Genomic DNA, 19,155 nt, shown 5'->3' on the forward strand with positions numbered 1-19,155 from the left:
GTGTCATAAACTGAATTTTTTCACTTTTAACCTTAAACCCTGCTTGCTGTAGAGTATGAAAACTCTCTTAAGAAGCCGTACATGCTCCTCTACTGTTTCTGACTGAATTAAAATATCATCAATGTAATGTATTACTGAATCATCCTTTTCCAAATGTTGTAGAATGGATCCTACTGTCTGATGAAAAATAACTGGACTGTTTTGAAACCCTTGTGGTAACCTTGTCATAACATATTGCTGGTTTTAAATGTAAAGGCAAATCTTGGCCAATCTTTTTCCTGAGTGGCACTGCAAAAAAACATTTGCTAAATCTATTACTGTAAACCACTTACTTTGTGGCTTAATATGTGCAGCCAACTCTGGGACTCCTGGAATCAAGTGTGCTCTAGGAGTGGTATATTGATTAACCTTTCAGAATCAATAACAAGACGATAACTACCATCTTTTTCTTAACTGGCCAGATTGGTGAATTTGTAGGACTGTTGCCTTTTGTATAATCCCTTCTCTTTCCCATTCTGCAATACATTTTTCCATATGTTCTTCTGCTTCCCTAGGAATAGGATATTGTTTTTGAAAAGGTGGTATATAGTCCTGATCACTTCCTATTCCTACTGGGCTTTCTAGTTTCCCACAATCACTGGGACCCTTGGACCATAGATTTGGGAATTGCTGTTGTAAATGCTTCCATACATCCTCACTGTCTGTATTTATATAGCCTGTAGGTTTTTCAGGTTTGTCAGGTAGAGAGATTGCATAGCAACCTGTATTTTGCTCTTCCTCTCTTTGTTGTTTGTCTCTCATCCACAGAATTTCATTAGGTAAATCAATTACTATGCCTAAAGGTCCTAGAATGTCCATACCAATAATGGTATTTGTGCAAGATGGATGCATTAAAAATGCACCTTTCCATATTTGTCCCTCTTGACTAAACTTTATGTCCACATTTTGGCTACTCACTGCATAGCATCCTGTGCCATTAAATGCTGAAATGCAAACCTTTTATAGGATTTACTGGTAACTGTCTGTTTGTGACAGATACTGCTGCTCCTGTGTCTATTAAGACATTTTTCCACAGTGACCCCTCTACCCAAATATCAATCAGTGGTCGTCCATCTCGACCCTTTTAAAGGTAGTCAGGAAAGATACCAGAGTAGGGGTACATCGCTATTGTAAGGAAATCCACTCATCCTCTCCTTTATTATCAAATGCAATATGACACACCTCATGTTTTTGTTTGTCATCTTCTTCTGTGTCTGAATGATCTACATATTTAGGTTTTTCAATCTCTTTTTTAACTGTTGCCTAGCTATTCCTTCTGCCTGTTCTATCAAATGTTTGGATTTACAGGTGAAACTGTTTGAAAATCTACCGGGCATACTTTCCCTTTTCCTGTATATTGATGGCTTTTATAACTGTTTTTACTAATATTGTAAGGTTTTTGTACATGATCCTGCTTTTCTGACTTTTCTTGTAAATTTGTTTGCTCTCTTTTGGAAACACTCCTGTTCTTCCTTCTTTTTTGGCCAGGCTTTGTAATGATCACAATTTTGCTTAACGTGTCCTATTTTTTACAAAGAAGCATGTTGGTGCCTTTTGCTCATTACCTGTGCTTGATCCTGGTACTACAAGCATAGAGGCAGGAGCTGGTGGTGCTGACACAGCTCTTTCAGCTGGTGGTTGATCACACCATCTTTGCCTTCCCCTGTTTTTGACTTCACCAATTACTTCAAATGGCTCACTATTATCTTCACATGCAAAGATATGGTGTGAGTATAAAGTCCCATCATCGGCCATAGTCCGTCCCTCATTAGTTTTTGTACCAAATCAGTGAGGGTATCAGAATTTTCTTCAGATACATTTAATATCCCTGGAACCCCTTTGACTTGTTCTAAGAAGCAATGTATTAACTGTTTTGTATGTCTCTTTTTCCCATGTCTCTGTCTGTTTTTATATATGATTTGAAATGCAAGTCTGAAATGATCACTTTGTTCCATTAATTTATCTGTGATAGTAATTTTAAAATTATCTAATAATTTGGCTGTGAGAGGCTGCCCTTGTGTAAATGCCATTAAAACGGCTGTCATACGTCCTACTTTAGTGTTTAACTGATAATCATCTTGCTTTAATTGTATGAAAGTTTTAAAACATTTGGGAATGAAAATCCAGAAACATCTAAGTAATGCATCTGTCCATATATCAGATCCTGCTGTATATGCCACCCATTCTTCAAATGTAAGCATGTTATAAAATATGCCTTTTATCATTCCACTGTGGTAAACTCTGTAATAATCTAGACTGCGTATATAAATCTGTAGTGGTTCCCTGTCCCTGTTCTATAATTTGGACTGGTTTTGTGTTTTAACTCTTCTTTAAGCTGGGATATCAAAATAGTATTTTGGAGGTTAGTCTCTGTTAATTCATCTAATTCTTCTTCCTTTTCCTTCAGATGCTGTTTAAGGTCTGTCATTTCTACCTGTAAGTGTTTAAGGGATATATGATACCTGTTATTGGATTCCTCTGTTGACTGCAGAGCTCCTATGCACTTTTGACAGAGATCTTGAATGTCAGTTTTGAACATTTTAAATTCATTTTGTTTCTCTTTTAAAACTTATTAAAGTCTTCTGTCAATGTATCATAAACTTTGTTTCTGTCCTCATCTGTATGTGTAGCCGTGGCATCATTCCATGCTTGTACATAATTTTTAAAGGGAGTTACAAGATCTACAGGGGACTCTGTCAATAACAGATTTGATTGCTGTTGTAATTCAGAAATTAATGTACTGACAGGACATAACTGCTTTACATCTGGATATAATGAAAACTGTGTATTATTAATTAATTCTTTATCATGAACAGATCTGTCTGCACAGTCTAGTTTTTTAGCAATATCATGCAATACTTGTTTATGGCATATTACACAAAATGCAGTTTCCTTTGAATCACACAATAAACATTTACTATGATATACTTCATTTTTTGTTGCAAATACCAATCAAATGTTACAATCCACTTATATAATGCTGGTATGTCAACTTGCCCTAACAAGGTTTTACACTTACTAATGTGTTGTGTATATCAACATTGCAATTTACTCCATATTTTATCTGGTTGTTCTGCTACATTAAGAGTAAAACTTGGCTTACATTTGCTAGAATTCTGCCTGATAGCATCCATACTAAAAAAAATGTGACGTGAGAAAAAAGTCTTACCAGTAAGCAAGAAAACAGGTGATCAGGCTGTTGTTGCAGATGGCTGGAAATTTTTCAAAGTCACTTGAGAAGCTGGGAAAGCACAACAGGCAGCGGACTGCTGTGCTAGTGGATATTCCCCTTTTCTTAGCGAAATTATGGCACTGCGACTGGAACTTCAGTCTCACTCCGGATGTAGACGTCTAAAAACTGTACTACTGCAAGCTGCATAAACTGGAATACTTCTGTTCAGAATTGACACATACGTACAAATGTTAGTTACTGCAATTTAACTGAAGTGACCCTCTGCAGGGCTTACCATCACTCCTCCTGTGGTTGAATGCAGATTGTAGGTTCAAATGCAGGCTAGCTTGCCATTGAAAAAATTACATGGAGCTGCTTACTGCTTGGTGTGATGGATTTGCAGTGTTCTTATGACACTCAGTCTTGCTGGCTAGATTCTGCTAAAATTCAAAGTCTGATTATATTTGCATTCACAGTCTGTTGCATACAGAAACTTGCAGAATATACACTGATGAGAGAATATACTTTGCAGCATCAACTTTAAAGAGCAGTAACAAATAACTTTTATAATAAATCAAACGAAACCACGTTGCAGCTTAAAAGTACTGTTCCAACTTTACTTCTCATATAGTACAGATGATGTGAGAGATATAACATTTACCTCAGAACACCAAATGTGTTCCTACCATATCCCTAAACAACTGGATTTATACAGCTCTTTATATACTCTTTTTAAACATATTTTGGAGAATTGCTTATCCTGTAGAAACAATACTAAACTTCCTTGTTTAACAATGTCTTGTAAGAGACCAGCTTTTCTGACAGTGTGAATATCCTGTAACAGTGTCCTGATGTCCATGTAGAAAAACATATTTTTGAGGAAACACATTGTCCTGTATTCTATTTGAATCTGTGTATAGAAACATGTGTTCTTATGTCAATGCTGATAAGCATATCCTGTTTTTATGAAGAAAAACATATTTTTGAGAAAACACATTGTCAGAGATCAGCTTTTCTGACAGTGTGAACATCCTGTATTTTATTTGGATCTTTGTATAAAAACATCTGTTATCCTGTTTTTCCATGCAGAATAACATGTCATTGTTCTTTAAAAGCAGATTTTGCATTTTTGTTCTTGCATACATCCTGTTTTGAGTCTGTAAGGGAAAATGTCCATTCTTTAAAAGCAGATTTTGTATTTTGGCTCTTGCATACATCCTGTTTTGAGTCTGTAAGGGAAAAGTGTCCATTCTTTAAAAGCAGATTTTGTATTTTTGCTCTTGCATACATCCTGTTTTGAGTCTGTAAGGGAAAAATGTCCATTCAGCAGATTCCTTTTCCAAGCCATGGTAATTTAGTATGGATGCTGATTACATATTACTAAACTCTATTTCTACATTTAAGCAAGCTTTATCTTATACATTATTTATGTTGCATAATTGCAGCAAAATTACTTTCAACCTTAGTATATTGTTGAGCACACTCTAACATACTGATTTTTTACGAAGCCTTTGGTGATATTTTATCGGAAATCACGTTGTAGCCCATGGTGCACTCATCATTTTCTTTTTGAATTATTGGACTGCTGATGTGAGTGCTTTACCTGGCGGTATTTGTTTTTTTTGTTTGTTTGTTTGTTGTTTTGCTGCTGTTTTTTTAAGTTATCTAACTATGTATGTAGAAAATGTGATTTATTGAAATTTATTTTGTATGTGGAGCTTTTCTCCCCAGGCCTCCACAGAAAATGGGTACTTTTTGGCCCAAGTTGACCATCCCCGTAAACAAATGCAAATAAATAAATAAATAATTTTATAAGTTTGTTGGTGACATTAATTGAAAAGTTTGTTGAGTGGGGAACATTGCATTCTTTTACAAGCAGTAAGGACAAGGGCAGCAAATAAAACTGAACATTGTAAGATTACTTTGATACGGGGATCACAAAATACAGGGAGGAAATACTGGCATTCAGTTTGCAGGCTCACAAGTCCAGGGAAATGCTATGGCCATCAAAAACAATGCATGTTCCTTGCCTAGAGCAGTGCAAGGAAAAGGGAGGAGGTTCTTTCTCTACTGGCTTGTCCTTCAATCTGACACAAGAAAAAGGAAAATGGTAGCCACAGGACTGAAAGGATCCTGCTCCTTGTTTAAAACAGTACAAGGGGAAGGGAGGAGATTCTTGGTTCCAGGTTCATCCTTCAACTCAATACTAGAAAAGGGGGGAAAGCAACCACAGGACTGAAAGAGATCCTGTTCCTTGCCCTGACTAGGTAGTTCTTACTAGTGGAAGAGAGGAGAATTGTCTCTTTGTTAATATGGAACATGGATAGCCGTCTAAATCATGGTTTGAAAACATGTATGTTCTTGGTCAGCCTTGGAAGGCTACCATATTGTCTGACTCTTGATTATCCTTGTTAATATGGAATATGGAAAGCAATATCTAAGGGAGGTTCACACATTTTTTCATCAGTGTTTTGATCAGCATTTAATGTGTGCATTGACTATCTCCCAAAGACTCATAATAATATAAAGGTCTGACACATCAGGTTATACAGTATTCTACCTAAAAGTCAAATGTATTTTAGTGAGTTTCTGTGCTTGGGAAGAGCCTTCAGATGTTCCTTATTAACACTTACCTTCTCTTAGGCAATGAGCTGAGGTCACACAGGATGAACAAATCTTGATAATTTTGAAAAATAAGAATACCTTTTCATTTCTTGTCTAATATGCACAAACGTTTGTGGTATGAACATTCAGATATCTGCCTATGTTTTTGCTTGTAATAGAGATATAATTGTTCACAATCTTATGATGTACATTTTTTGCATTTCATTTTTAATTAAACATATTACATGTTACAAAGACAAGCATCTGGAGCATTTCTCCCTGGGCCTCCATTGAAAATTGTCTCATTCTAAGTCAGACTTTCCCCGTAAACAATTATTAAATAAATAAACATTATTCAAAAGTGTTTGTTTGGTCAAGCTGTGCTTCTCCGTGGCCACCTTTAGGTGATCTTTAGGCTTTAACATCTTGAAAATATTGTGTCTCAGCTATCATTAGGAATGTGTCCATGTGTATTTGTGTGTAACCTTATAATAAAAAGGTCTAGTAAAGTGCTTAAGAAGTCACTTCTGCAAATACATCTTGATCAAATGCTGTTGACCCAAATTACAATTCTCTGAAATAAACCTGCAGTTGCCACTTGAAATCACCACAAATATGTATGTTTCCTTTTAGGGCAAGAATTGAGCATCCCAGTGCTCTGACTAAGTTCCATAATGACCATAATTACTGTGACATCCCCTCTCTGGGCCAGTAATCAAGGAGCCTGAATCCTCACCGCTGATACTGTAGTGGGACATTCACTTGGAACAAAAATAGATACACACAGTGTTTCCACATGCAGCTCTCTGCATCAAGCACAATTTCCCTTAAGAGCACACAGGGAATACACTCAGTCAGGGGTCTGGATTTCTTTTTCTCTCTCTCTCTCCACGGCCCCATTGAAACTCCCCACCAGCACAGGTGTAGAGTTGAGTCCTCAGCTGAGTGTCCAAGCCAAATTCTCCAGCACCCTCTCTGTGATACCAGTGCTTCAAGTCCCTGCTTCAAGCAGCTGACAAATACATACTTTTGGATATTTGATTTTCACACACACACACACACACACACACACACACACACACACACACACACACACACACACACACACACACACACACACACACACACACACCTGGGAAAGGCTGGAACAGATTTACTAGCTATGCCCCCTTTTGCTAGACTATCAGGTAGTTACTGCCACCAGACACTTCAAAACCAGGTACTCTAAGACTCATACAAAATTACAGAATTATACTGAGTGAAATTAATATTAATACCAATGATAGTGCTAGACCAATGCAGTAAGGCTTTCAGGAGTTACCACAGAGTCATCAAATAGATATAGGTTCTCTCAAAGGTTAAAATATTATCTAAAGGACCAGCCAGAATGAAAAGTTTAAATATATTTAATAACAAATAGCAAAATACCATGAAAATACTAAATATCAATTTACAATAAACACCAGAGTTTCAAACAAAGGAAATATTAAAATAATACAGATTAATACATTCACACAGATACAGAAAAACAGTGCTTAACTAATCTCACTATATTTTCCTGACTGATCTAAAGAACTACTATTCCCTAGTTCACTTACTAGAGCAAGGCAAAATGAGGTGGGTGAGGATCCTTATTTGTCAGGTTACAAAAAGTGACTGCTCTGAGACTTCGGTCTCATCTAGTATTGAAACATCATTTTTGCCATGGATTACAGAATGACATCACATACATCTGGTCATCTGACTTCTGGTTCCCATACTATCTCCTTTCCTAACAACTGACCCAGAATGTCATACATATGTGTCAATAATACACACACATAGAGCTTTGCTAAGATCTGTTGCAGTTTCTAGAAGTCACAAAACAATTTTGAACTTCTACCCTTACAGAGCAGCAATTAGTTCACTGCTAAAGACAATAAAGAAGGCTTCCTGGTACTTGTTTTCCCAGACATTTTTGTCTCTGGCTGCAATCAGAACTGTAATATACAATCTTTATGGCCTAAATTAAGTAATTTAATTTCACACTATTTTTCAAAGTTAGCTGGACTGAAATGAACCTTTTCTCTTACAGCCTCCTCTGTTAACATATATACATGTCCTAACAGTACAGTCTGATATAAATGTATTTTTTTTTGTCCAGCAGGACACACTGTTGGCACATTTTAAACACAAGCAGCATTACAAATACATTTTTCAACACAAACATCTGTACAAATCAGTTCAATATACAAATGACATATAATTCTTTACAAAATTCCAACTAGCTGTGCTGGCATATGTTACACATCCACTGCCCTACTTCTCCTGGCATAGCTGGCAATACCTCAGAATGGCCATCAAGTTCACACAGTTGCTCAAATAAAGAATGCTGTGGCCATTGATAATCTCAGAGGGGAAACGGTAATATCATTCCTGGTTTAAATGAATATAACTTTTCTGCAAATGTGATATCTTAGCAGAACCATTCATGAAAACATAGTTTCACCAAACTAGACTAAGCTTCTTCTTGTACTTTGGAGTTTGATTTCCTCAACTTTCATTTGCCTACTGGGTGATCCTAATTAATCCATTCTTTCAGACAAGTGTTCCCTGGCCGAGTCTGAAAAAGGTTCATGTGGATCAGTGCTCTACCCTAATTGACAAACACAAATGAATGAATAAATAATAAAATAAATAAATAAGCCATGCTCGCATTAAGAAATAATTAACACTGCACACAAAGTAGCCAGGAAAAGAAAAAGGCAAATAGCCCCCTCAAAACTGTGAAATAACTATTACATCAAAACAAAAGCTACATATAAAATTAAAAAAGAACAAATGGAAAGAAGTTTTTCAGAGACAGTATAAAAAATTGACCCAGCCATTCAAAATACAGAAATAAATATTAAAGAAAACCAGCTAAAACAACATAATATATACTTCATGAAATATTATAACTATTCTCTGAACATGCAAATACAACATATGCACTTGTATTTCTCCCAGCCAGGCTAGCCTAAACAAATATACTAGAATAAAAGGAACGATCTTTGAAACTGTTTCACTCATGAGTCCTAGACATTGAATTTTATGAGGTCTTAACTCACCAATTTGTACAATTTCAGATCTCAGCTCGACAAAACAATCTTAAAGTAAACATTTTTTGCAGGGGTCAGGTCCTCTTACACCTCCCACACGAGCTTTATATATACACCAATTCCATGTTTGTACAAACACTGAAGAAAGGAGAAATTCCAAAAATAAAATAAATCAATGTTAGTGTAGAATTCAGAACTGTACTGGCAATGATGTGTCATGGGAAACAGCAGTCAGGAAATTCATCATCAGAGACATGAACTTGACCACAAGGAACTTTCCCAACTTCTCAGTCAATGTGATGTAGGGAAGTCCTTAAAAACTGACCTAAAAAATAAGAGGATTAACTTAACTCCTACCACATGAGCCAAAGAGCTGTAACCTTACATCTGATTAATATTACATTGTATAATCACAGTTTTACCCTAATGTCTTCTGATTAATTCAGCTCACACATTTATTCGGACAAGCAAAGTCCTTGTCTAAGCACTCCCAAATTAATGTTGCTGCTACCAGCTGTCATTGTACAGAGCTCAGAAATAGGCATTAACCGATTGCTGCTTACAAGCAATCACACTCTCTGTCTACAGAACCCCACATAATCTATCTTTCACCTGCTTGAGGAAATTAAACTGTAGCTTGGCCACAGAAATAAATTAAAACCTAAGCTAACCCAACATATAAAAAAGGTTACTTATTAACATGATTTGACACTTAATGGGCACAGTATTTTTTCATATGAAGGGTGGCGTAAGCCACAAAAAAAATTTAGGCTAGAAATGCCTTATGATTGCTGAAGTAATACTACGTGCCCATTTATTGAAAAAAAGTAATCTGCCATAGTACTTCTCCATGTCATATGTAGAAAAACTTCAGAATTAAAAGGGAAATCAAAACTCATCCACTTATAAAAAAAGTGATTTGGTATTATACATAACTGTGCTATAGCCATTACCTGCCAAGATACAAAAATAAGTGCCCACAACATGCATTGTGCTTATGGATTTGTGAGAGTAACGTGCAAGGTATTTCCTTAGTAGAACATTTATATGAGAGGGAACATATGCTTTATTGCAACCCTAAACAGCAAGTGTCTGAACATCAAAACAGGAAGGTGGAGGGCATTATGAACAGATCCAAATACCAGTCACTTTTGGCCCAAAACCTTCATGCATCTGCTAGAAAGCTGAAGATAAAGAGGAATTTCACCTTTCAGCATGACAATGACCCCAAACATACATCCAATCAACAAAAGAATGGCTTTTCCAGAAGAAAATTAAAAGTTTTGAAATGGCCCAGCCAAAGCCCAGACTTAAATGCAATAGAAAATCTGTGGGGTGACCTGAAGAGGGCTATGCACAAGAGAAGCACTTGCAATCTGACAGTTTGGAGTGCTTTTGCAAGGAAGAGTGGACAAATATTGCCAAGTCAAGATGTGCCATGCTGATAGACTCCTACCCAAGAAGACTGACTGTTGTAATTAAATCAAAAGGTGTTTCAACAAAGTATTAGTTTAAGGGTATGCACATTTACACAACCAGCTTATTGTACATTTTTTATTTTTTATATCTTTTTCCCCTAACAGATTTGTTTGTTTTTCTATTGAATTGTACAGGTATAGGTCACATTAAAGGTGGGAAAAGTTTTGAAATTATTTATTGTGGTGTCATTTTTATATCACAAAAACCTGGCATTTTAACAGGGGTGTGTACGCTTTTTACATCCACTGTATAGTTATATATAGTTATATATTTTGTGACCTTGGAAGTATCACTGTTTTGAGACTGTGACCACCCCAGGCTGATTCAGACATTTTAGTTTAGATTAAGCATCTGTTGACTAAATGACACAGAATTAATCTTATTGAATTTTTGCATGACATCTAGAACCTAGATGATACAAATTCCTTCCTTTCTTTCTTTCTTCTTAGCTCATTCCCTTTGGTCTTGCTATTTAAAGATATTCATGCTTACGCCGTTACACATACACACTTGTGCAAGAGTTTTAATACTTGTGTTGTACTTTGACCTAAGCACAGAAACACCTGCAGGTATTTTTTTAAAAAGTTGACAAATCCTAAAGCAACATGGATATGTAAAACGGAATAAGTTTACTCCCATGTGCTGATGGCATAGAATTACACAAATTTCAGCCTCTGGGCTCAGAAGTACAGAAACATAGACTGGTTCTCTTGCACAAGTGAGTTTCTGGTTCAGCTAACAATGAAGTCAGTTTCACATGAGTAATACATTTTATGTTGACCCAGATACCAACTAGCCTTTGCCTCAAGGTGTTCATACCAAAATGTTATTTGTAATAATCAGAACACATGTGGATGAGAGCAGAGATGCATTGTATTAATTTTTCCACAATGGGCATTCATCATACCTCTCAACTTCTTACAGCAATAAATCTGGACAAAGCCATAAATAAAAATGGGACAAAGGCCCAAAATAGGGTCATTTTTTAAATATTGCTCTTACAAACCTAGAAAGTTGATAGAATAACAGGTTGTGCTTTAGCATGAATTTTCTGAAGGGTATTACGTCTGAAATTCAAATGTCTCTCATTAGTTTCTAAATTTAATCTCTAATGATTTGCCATTAATTCGCCAGAAAATCACAATTTTATGAAAAATACACCAAAAATATGAGGCAGAAATCTGGACATTCTGCGAAAATCTGTACAGTTGAGAGGTATATTCACTGGAGGGTGGAGAGGCTATTTTACTTTTTATTACTTCTATAGACACATGATATTATAGAAAGTGTGAAGGAGTCCATCTCAGAAATTTCAAAAATTGATATGCTGTTTAGAGTTAATGCTTTTGTAAGGAACATGTAATATCTTCAGGATGACACAGCTTACACATACATAGAGGACATATTATTTGCACAGGATTCATTTTACTTTAGCATTGGAGTCTTGATGCAATCTTTTTTTTCTATTTTTTTCCTAATCATACTTTGCAAAGTCATTTGAAACTATAAAAATGGTTTGAATTAACAATCTGCATTCAAACTGGAACCTTAGTCCGAGAGACAGCCTTACAGAACTATCTGCAAATATATAGAGCTGAGTATACTTTTCTGTGTTATTCTGTATTATAGAGCTAAATTGTTTGCTTAGATATCTGTTATATTTATATATATATATAGATAGATAGAGAACAGTATATATTTTTTGGCTTTATAATTTGCACATTCCTCACATCTGTGCTGAAACTGTTTTTCCCCAACCCCCCTCCCAGTTCTTGGTTGTAGTTTAAATTTGGTGGCTTTTGCAGTGCCCGCCCCACTGTAGATTTGATCTAAGACACTCCCCAAGGCCCATCTCTTTACCGCATTCTACCTAATTAACCCTTTCTGCACTTGCTTTTAGTCCTTTTTAATTTAATTACATTTTTTCAAACTGTGTGTGGACTAATATTGCTACATATTCAAGTGTGCCAGCTTGCACTGCATGAGAATTGTATTTACTACTGCTTTTGCTACTTTTCTGAAAAAAAAGAAAAAAAAAATTCCATCTGCTTTTACTGTACTTGTGTTTCTTCCTACTTTATTTTGCTTTTGCATCATCTTAAAAGTACTCAGTTGTATTTATTACTGCTTGGTGTAACTCATTCTAAGCCTTTTAGTTTCAACACTTGGGCTTCAGACCAGTTGTTTTACATTGAGAGGGTTTGTGGTCTGCACTGTATTGGCAGAACAGGTAGCTTACATCCTTCTAAGTTGGGAACTGCTGATTGAGGGTTCAGTGTCTGTTATTCTAAAAGTGTATTAATTCTGGTTTAAGCACTTGGGCTTTCAGGCCAGTTATTTTACATTAAGAGGGTTCGTGGTCTGCACTCTTGTGGGAGGAGAGACTGAACTCTGCCCTTCTGAGCTGGGAATTTCTGGTTAAAGGCTTATAGTGCATGCATATCTGAACTGCTTCTTACAGAAATTGGTACACCTTGTTTGCTGTAGCATAGACTATATCCAGTCCTGCTGAATCTAGCTTTGTTTGTATAACTTGAGCACTAATCCAGGCATTCTTTAAAGTATTCAATTATATTTATTACTGCTTGGTAGTAACTTGATTAAAGTGTAGCTATCATTCTAAGTCTTTTGGATTAAGCACTTGGGCTTCAGACCAGTTGTTTTACATTAGGAAGGTTTGTGGCATGCACTGTGGTGGCAGGACAGGTAGCTTTCATCCTTCTAAGTTGGGAACTGCTGATTGAGAGCTCAGTGTCTGTTATTCCTAAAGTGTATTAGTTCTGGTTTATGCACTTGGGCTTCAGGCCAGTTATTTTACATTAAGAAGGTTCGTGGTCTGCACTCTTGTGGGAGGAGAGGCTGGACTCTGCCCTTCTGAGCTGGGAATTTCTGGTTAAAGGTTTATAGTGCCTGCATATTTGAACTGTTTCTTACTGAAATTGGTACACCTTGTTTGCTGTAGCATAGACTAGATCCAGGCCTGCTGAATCTAGCTTTATTTGTATGCTTGTTGTTTGTTTGCTTGTTATTTCCCTGAAACACTAATTCCACCTAAAACATGGCTTCTCAGTGCTTCTGTGGATCCCTAGTGATATCTGCATTGCTTACTGTACTTATTTCCTTGTTTCACTTAAAATAAAGTTACTGTTTGTCATTTTTGCATTTAAGTTACCTGTAACACATTGCACTTAAGTTACCTGGCACTTGCTCACTAAAGAAATTATATAAGTCAACACTAAAAATTAAAAGCACTACACCCTCACTCCCCATTGGCCCTTGTTTTCAATTATAAAGGAATTCCCAATATTATTCTAGCATGTCCAAAGGTCAGTTGTCAATCTCCTCTCCGGTCCAGCTGGTGAACCTGGGAATCTTGAGGCAATGTTACAACTGTCTCATGTACACAGACAACCCTCTCCTCCTCCCAACAAATTCCAACACATGTGAGAGATGCAACCATATAGCCAAACTGGAGGCTAAGCTCTCTCAACTCAGTACTGGCATAACCAGTCAGGAGGAGAAGGAAACCACACTCACTACAATTCCAGTCTCACATAGACCTACCACGACAGCAAACCAAACACATAATCACACAAAACATACTGAGGCTCTAAATAAAGATCTGCCTAAGAGCAGAGACCTCCAAAGCAGACACCCAAGCAACCGCTACCCCAAAACAAAACACGTGCAACACATATCTCACAAAGCCAGTGTGCCAAACAGTCACAGCCCTTAAGGCTAAACAACACACCTGATACACTTGTAATAGGTGACTCTATCGCCAGGCACACTGACGCCCCGCTCACCAGGCTGAACAAGGAGAAGGTCACGGTGAGCAGCCTGTCGGGTGCTAGGATCCGCCACATAACACAAGCACTCAGGTCACTCCAAGGCAAGTACAAATATGACTCAGTCATTGTCCATGTTGGTGTGAATGACCTGAGACATACCTCCCTGGACTACATGAAACAGAGACATAGAGGAGCTCTCTGAGCATGTAGCCCAGGCCGGTATGACCCTAACCTTGAGTAGCATCTTACCCTCACCAAGAATGATGCCACAATATGAAGACAAGATGATCAATTTCAACAATTGGCTTAAGTACTGGTGTCATTCAAAGGGGATCCAATGCCTGTCAGCCTGGGATGATATGCTCGACAAGCCACGATGCTTCGCTAGGGATGGCTTGCACCTGTCACCCCTGGGCTTTTGGATATTGGCAAAGGCTCTTGCTACCCCCATAGTGCCTTTTTTAGGCAAGGCTCAAAAGACAAACCCATCTCCATAGGTATCACAAGGGATAAGAAACTAAGAGTAATGCTATTCAACGCCAGAAGTCTAAACCTCAAGATGCACACACTTGAAACTCTCCTTAGCATGGAGAACATCGATATCTGTGCAGTAACAGAAACCTGGTTCAGGGCTCCCGAGAGCACCCCAGCACTGCCAGGTTATACCTCATACCATGCTTTTTGGCCCCAAAACTTGGACCGAACCACAAAAAGGGGGGGGTATCGATATTCATCAAAGATACCCACACCTCAGGTTGGTGGCAAAGCACGGAGCATCAGAGACTATCCATGTGCAACTAACAGTGGGTAAAACTGCCTTCCAGTTTATAGCCTGCTACAGACCATCCTCCCAAACACAGGAACCCCACTCGGCCTTCCTGAGAACACTGGAAAATATGAAGGTCTCTCCAAACACCATTATATTGGGCGACTTCAACTACCCAAACATAGACTGGGAGCATTACTCTAGCTACAACACCCTAGCCCAAAGGTGCCTAGAATTCATAAACTCAAATGCTATGGAACAACTTGTTACCACTTCCACAAGAGGGGAAAACATACAGGACCTGATCATCACCAACATGGGGACTCTATGCTCCAGACCAGAAGTGTATCCTTCACTGGTAAGATCAGACCATAAACTGATCTCAATGGATATTCACATCCCGACCCCACCCCCTGCCCAGAAAACCACAGTGAAAAATTTCTCTAAAGCAAATTTCACACTCCTCAAAACTGAGGAGGAATCCTTCAAAGCCCCCGGGCCTGTGGAAAATACGGCCCAGACCGCAGAATCCTTTATAAATGCATTCTATGAACACCTTCAGGAATGCATGGATCATGCAATCCCAAATAAAACCACGACCTAATCCTCCAAAGGCAGACGTCCTGTCTGGTGGACCCCAGCCATAAACAAATTATACAATAGAAGGAGGAAGCTACTACATGATAGAGCAAAATCCCAAAAAGGGAAGGCATCTCTGATAAGTATTAGCAAAAAACTAAGGGCACTCATAAAATCGTCTAAGGCCAGCTACGAGAGAAAAATTGCACAGGACACTAAGGATAACCACAAGGCTTTCTTTAGTTATGTTAGGAACCTGGGTGGGAATTCCCAGATATGCTCAGAATTAGTCCAAAATGACAAAAAATACACCAAACCCACAGACATTGCCAACATCCTAGCTGACAGGTTCAGCAAACTTCTCCCCCCACCAAAAGGGCAAATATCTATCCCAGCAGAGTGCTGCCCCTGACATCTCAGATGCTCAGGCAAGAGCCGCCCTCTCCAAAGCAAAAAACACAGCATCAATGGGACCAGACGGTGTCCCGGGCTGGGTCCTACATGAACTCCAAGAAGAGCTAAACCCAAACATAAAACTACTGTTCAATCTCAGCCTTACTACAGGATATGTACCCCAAGAGTGGCGTACAGCAACAGTGGTCCCTCTCCACAAAGGTGGTGCCTCAACAGACCCTGGAAACTATCGCCCCATAAGCCTGACAAGCTTGGTCTGCAAAGCTATGGAAAGGATCATCATGGACCTCATAAATAAAGATATTGGGGACCTACAGACACTGGATCCTACCCAGTTCGGCTTTGTTAAGGGCAGATCCTGCCTCTTAAACCTGGTCGACTTCTTTGAAACAGTCACCAAGGCCATTGACGAAGGCAAGGTGGTCCACACAGCCTACCTGGACCTCGCAAAAGCCTTCGATACAATACCCCACTCGGGCATTATAGATAAGCTCACCAGCTTAAATATAAACCCCTATGTCACTAGATGGGTTGCAAACTGGCTCAAGGACAGAACCCACATGGTTAGAATTGCTGGAGCCATGTCAGACTCCAAACCAGTTACAAGTGGCGTCCCACAAGGCTCAGTCCTGGGACCTCTCTTGTTCGGTATATATTTCTCAGAGGTACAGGCCAACACAGAAGGACTGTGGCTGACCAAGTTCGCAGATGACTGCAAACTGGGCGCCATAATCGACTCTCCAGCTGACACAAGCATCCTCCAAAAGGGCCTCATAGAAACAGACAACTGGTGCCAGAGCCATGGCCTCAAGCTAAAGCCAAAAGTGTATAGTCACCCCTTTGGCAAAACAAAGTGCCCACAAATTACCACATAGGTGGTAATCCATTAAGTACAGAAGAAGTAATTAGGGACCTGGGGACCCAAGTTGATAGCAATCTCTCATTTGACAACCACGTGGCCAAAGTGGTTAGAAAAACATTTTATAAAGCCCACCTAATCATGAAGGGATTCACAACTAGATTAGGGGAGGTCATCATGCCTCTTTACTCATCCCTCATCAGGCCCATAATTGAGTACAATGCCCCTTTTGGGATGTACCTTACCAAACACCTGCAGCAACTGGAAAGACCCCAAAAGTACCTCACCAAGAGGATCAAAGGGCTCAAACAGATGCCATATGCTGCCCAGTTAAAGAAACTCCAGCTCTACTCAGTGGCATACCGCCTGCTCAGAGGTGACCTGTACCTGACGTATAAGGCCATGTCCAACCCGAATTAAGGGACATGCTGCACCTCAAAAATCCAAATCCCATCGAGCTACACGCTCGAGAGACTTGAACCTCAGCACTGAAATAAATAGGACATGCTGGAGGGACAGATTCATAACCCAGAGGCTCCCTTCACTCTGGAATAAAATCCCAGTCCAGGTTAGGCAGAGATCCTCATTGACTCTCTTCAAGAGGAATCTTGATGAGTGGATGGGAGATTGTAGGTTTACCCCGGGTATCACTTCTGTGTCACTGTTAGACAGAGGCACAGTATACTAACCTTGAAAAAGGGCATAGCAAAATTAATTTAAAATTGATGGCAAAAGCCAAACACACTCTGGCTAGGCATATAAATGCCCTAGGGCAGAAAGCCTAGTATGAACCTATGAACCTATGAAAAGGAGACATTACTTTCAGCTGATGCCACTAAGTCTTAACAATTTACAATAATTTATCTATGTTTAAAAAATGATTAATACATTTTTCTGAGTGCTAGAGTAAAAAGGAGTCTGAAATTAAGGACTAACATGAACATACAAATCAGCAAAACTTGGGACTAGATTCTGTAGAGTTGGTGGAATCTGGTGCAGTATGCCAATATCAGCGGCAAAGGTGCAGATAACAATGTAATATGTAAATGTGCCATAGAGAACTCAGAATATCTCGGTGCACAAAGCAGTATCTCAGTAGTAATGGTGCACTGAACATTAACAGCAAGTAATCAGTAATTAATGCAAAATTGTGGCTAAAGTGTGATGTAATAAACTACATTTCTGAAAGAATCTCACTAGTCAAACATCCTGACAGTCTTAAATACATATCTATAATAGAATCTCTCCAGTAAGCTTAAGGACAACTATGGAATATCATCCTATCACCATAATTATAAAAAATGCTTGCTTTCACGTATGGATGCTTACAGATTCCAATGGAATCCATAAATTTTCTAATTAAAAATTAATAAAGGTGAAGGGCAATTATGGCCACATCACCACAGCTAACATTAGCCAACAATGGTTTTGGGACTTGTGGGGAACACAAGTAATGCACACACTCAAGGAAAGTGGGAAATAAAAAGAAGATGTGGCGTATGGGTGAAGAAGAGGGACACACAAGAGGGATGTTAAAAAAGGAAAATCAGAGGGAAAGTCAAAGCGGCATGGGCAAGGTTTTTTTTTTCTTTTTTATTTATTTTTTTTGCTCTATTTTCTATCTTTTTAAGAACAGAAGGAAAGGTAAAGATTGGGGAAAGAGGAGGAGAAGGCCATCTCAACAGGTACATTCATAGAACAAATATCGCAACACATGACAGACAAGGGTTAGAAAAAAAGCAGTAAGGATAGGTAAGTTTACAGATGGCACACTGCACAACATGGGCAATGGAAAGTCGTCATTCAGGATGGGGATGCATTCCAGCCATGGTGAAATGCAGAAAATGTATCTACCTATGCACTCTCACATTACCACATATTGCAAACTGTGTGACGGTCATACCTGGATGTGTATGGCCAATGGTAGATGTGTGTTGTAGGGTAATAAATAAGGATGATAGCACACATTGTATAAATAACTCCATATCCAAGTAGTCTGTCAGCAATGCAAGTTTAAGCCAAGCAACATTGCAGTTGAGCAAATACAGGTCCAAGAATGCTAAATGACTCCATCAGAGGACAGAACAGAATCTGCAATTTTATAGGGGGATCTAGGATCTGTCAGCATGAGAGGACATGGTCAACAGACCCAGTTGTTTTGCCAAGGATGGGCTGCATCTGTCCCCTCTTTGCTTTCTGATATTGGCTAAAACTTAATCCACCTCTTAGAGCCTTTTATAGATAATGTCAACAAGACAAAACTACCAGTGTAGCGAAAAAGTCACCAAGCAACCTTAATGTGTTACTACTCAATGCTTAAACAAAAAAATTCACACCCTTCAAGCTCTCCTCAGCTAGTCACAGATGAAATA

The sequence above is a fragment of the Protopterus annectens genome, chromosome 10.part0 (assembly GCF_019279795.1).
Source record: "Protopterus annectens isolate FY-2018-M chromosome 10.part0, PAN1.0, whole genome shotgun sequence".
NCBI lineage: Eukaryota > Metazoa > Chordata > Ceratodontiformes > Protopteridae > Protopterus > Protopterus annectens.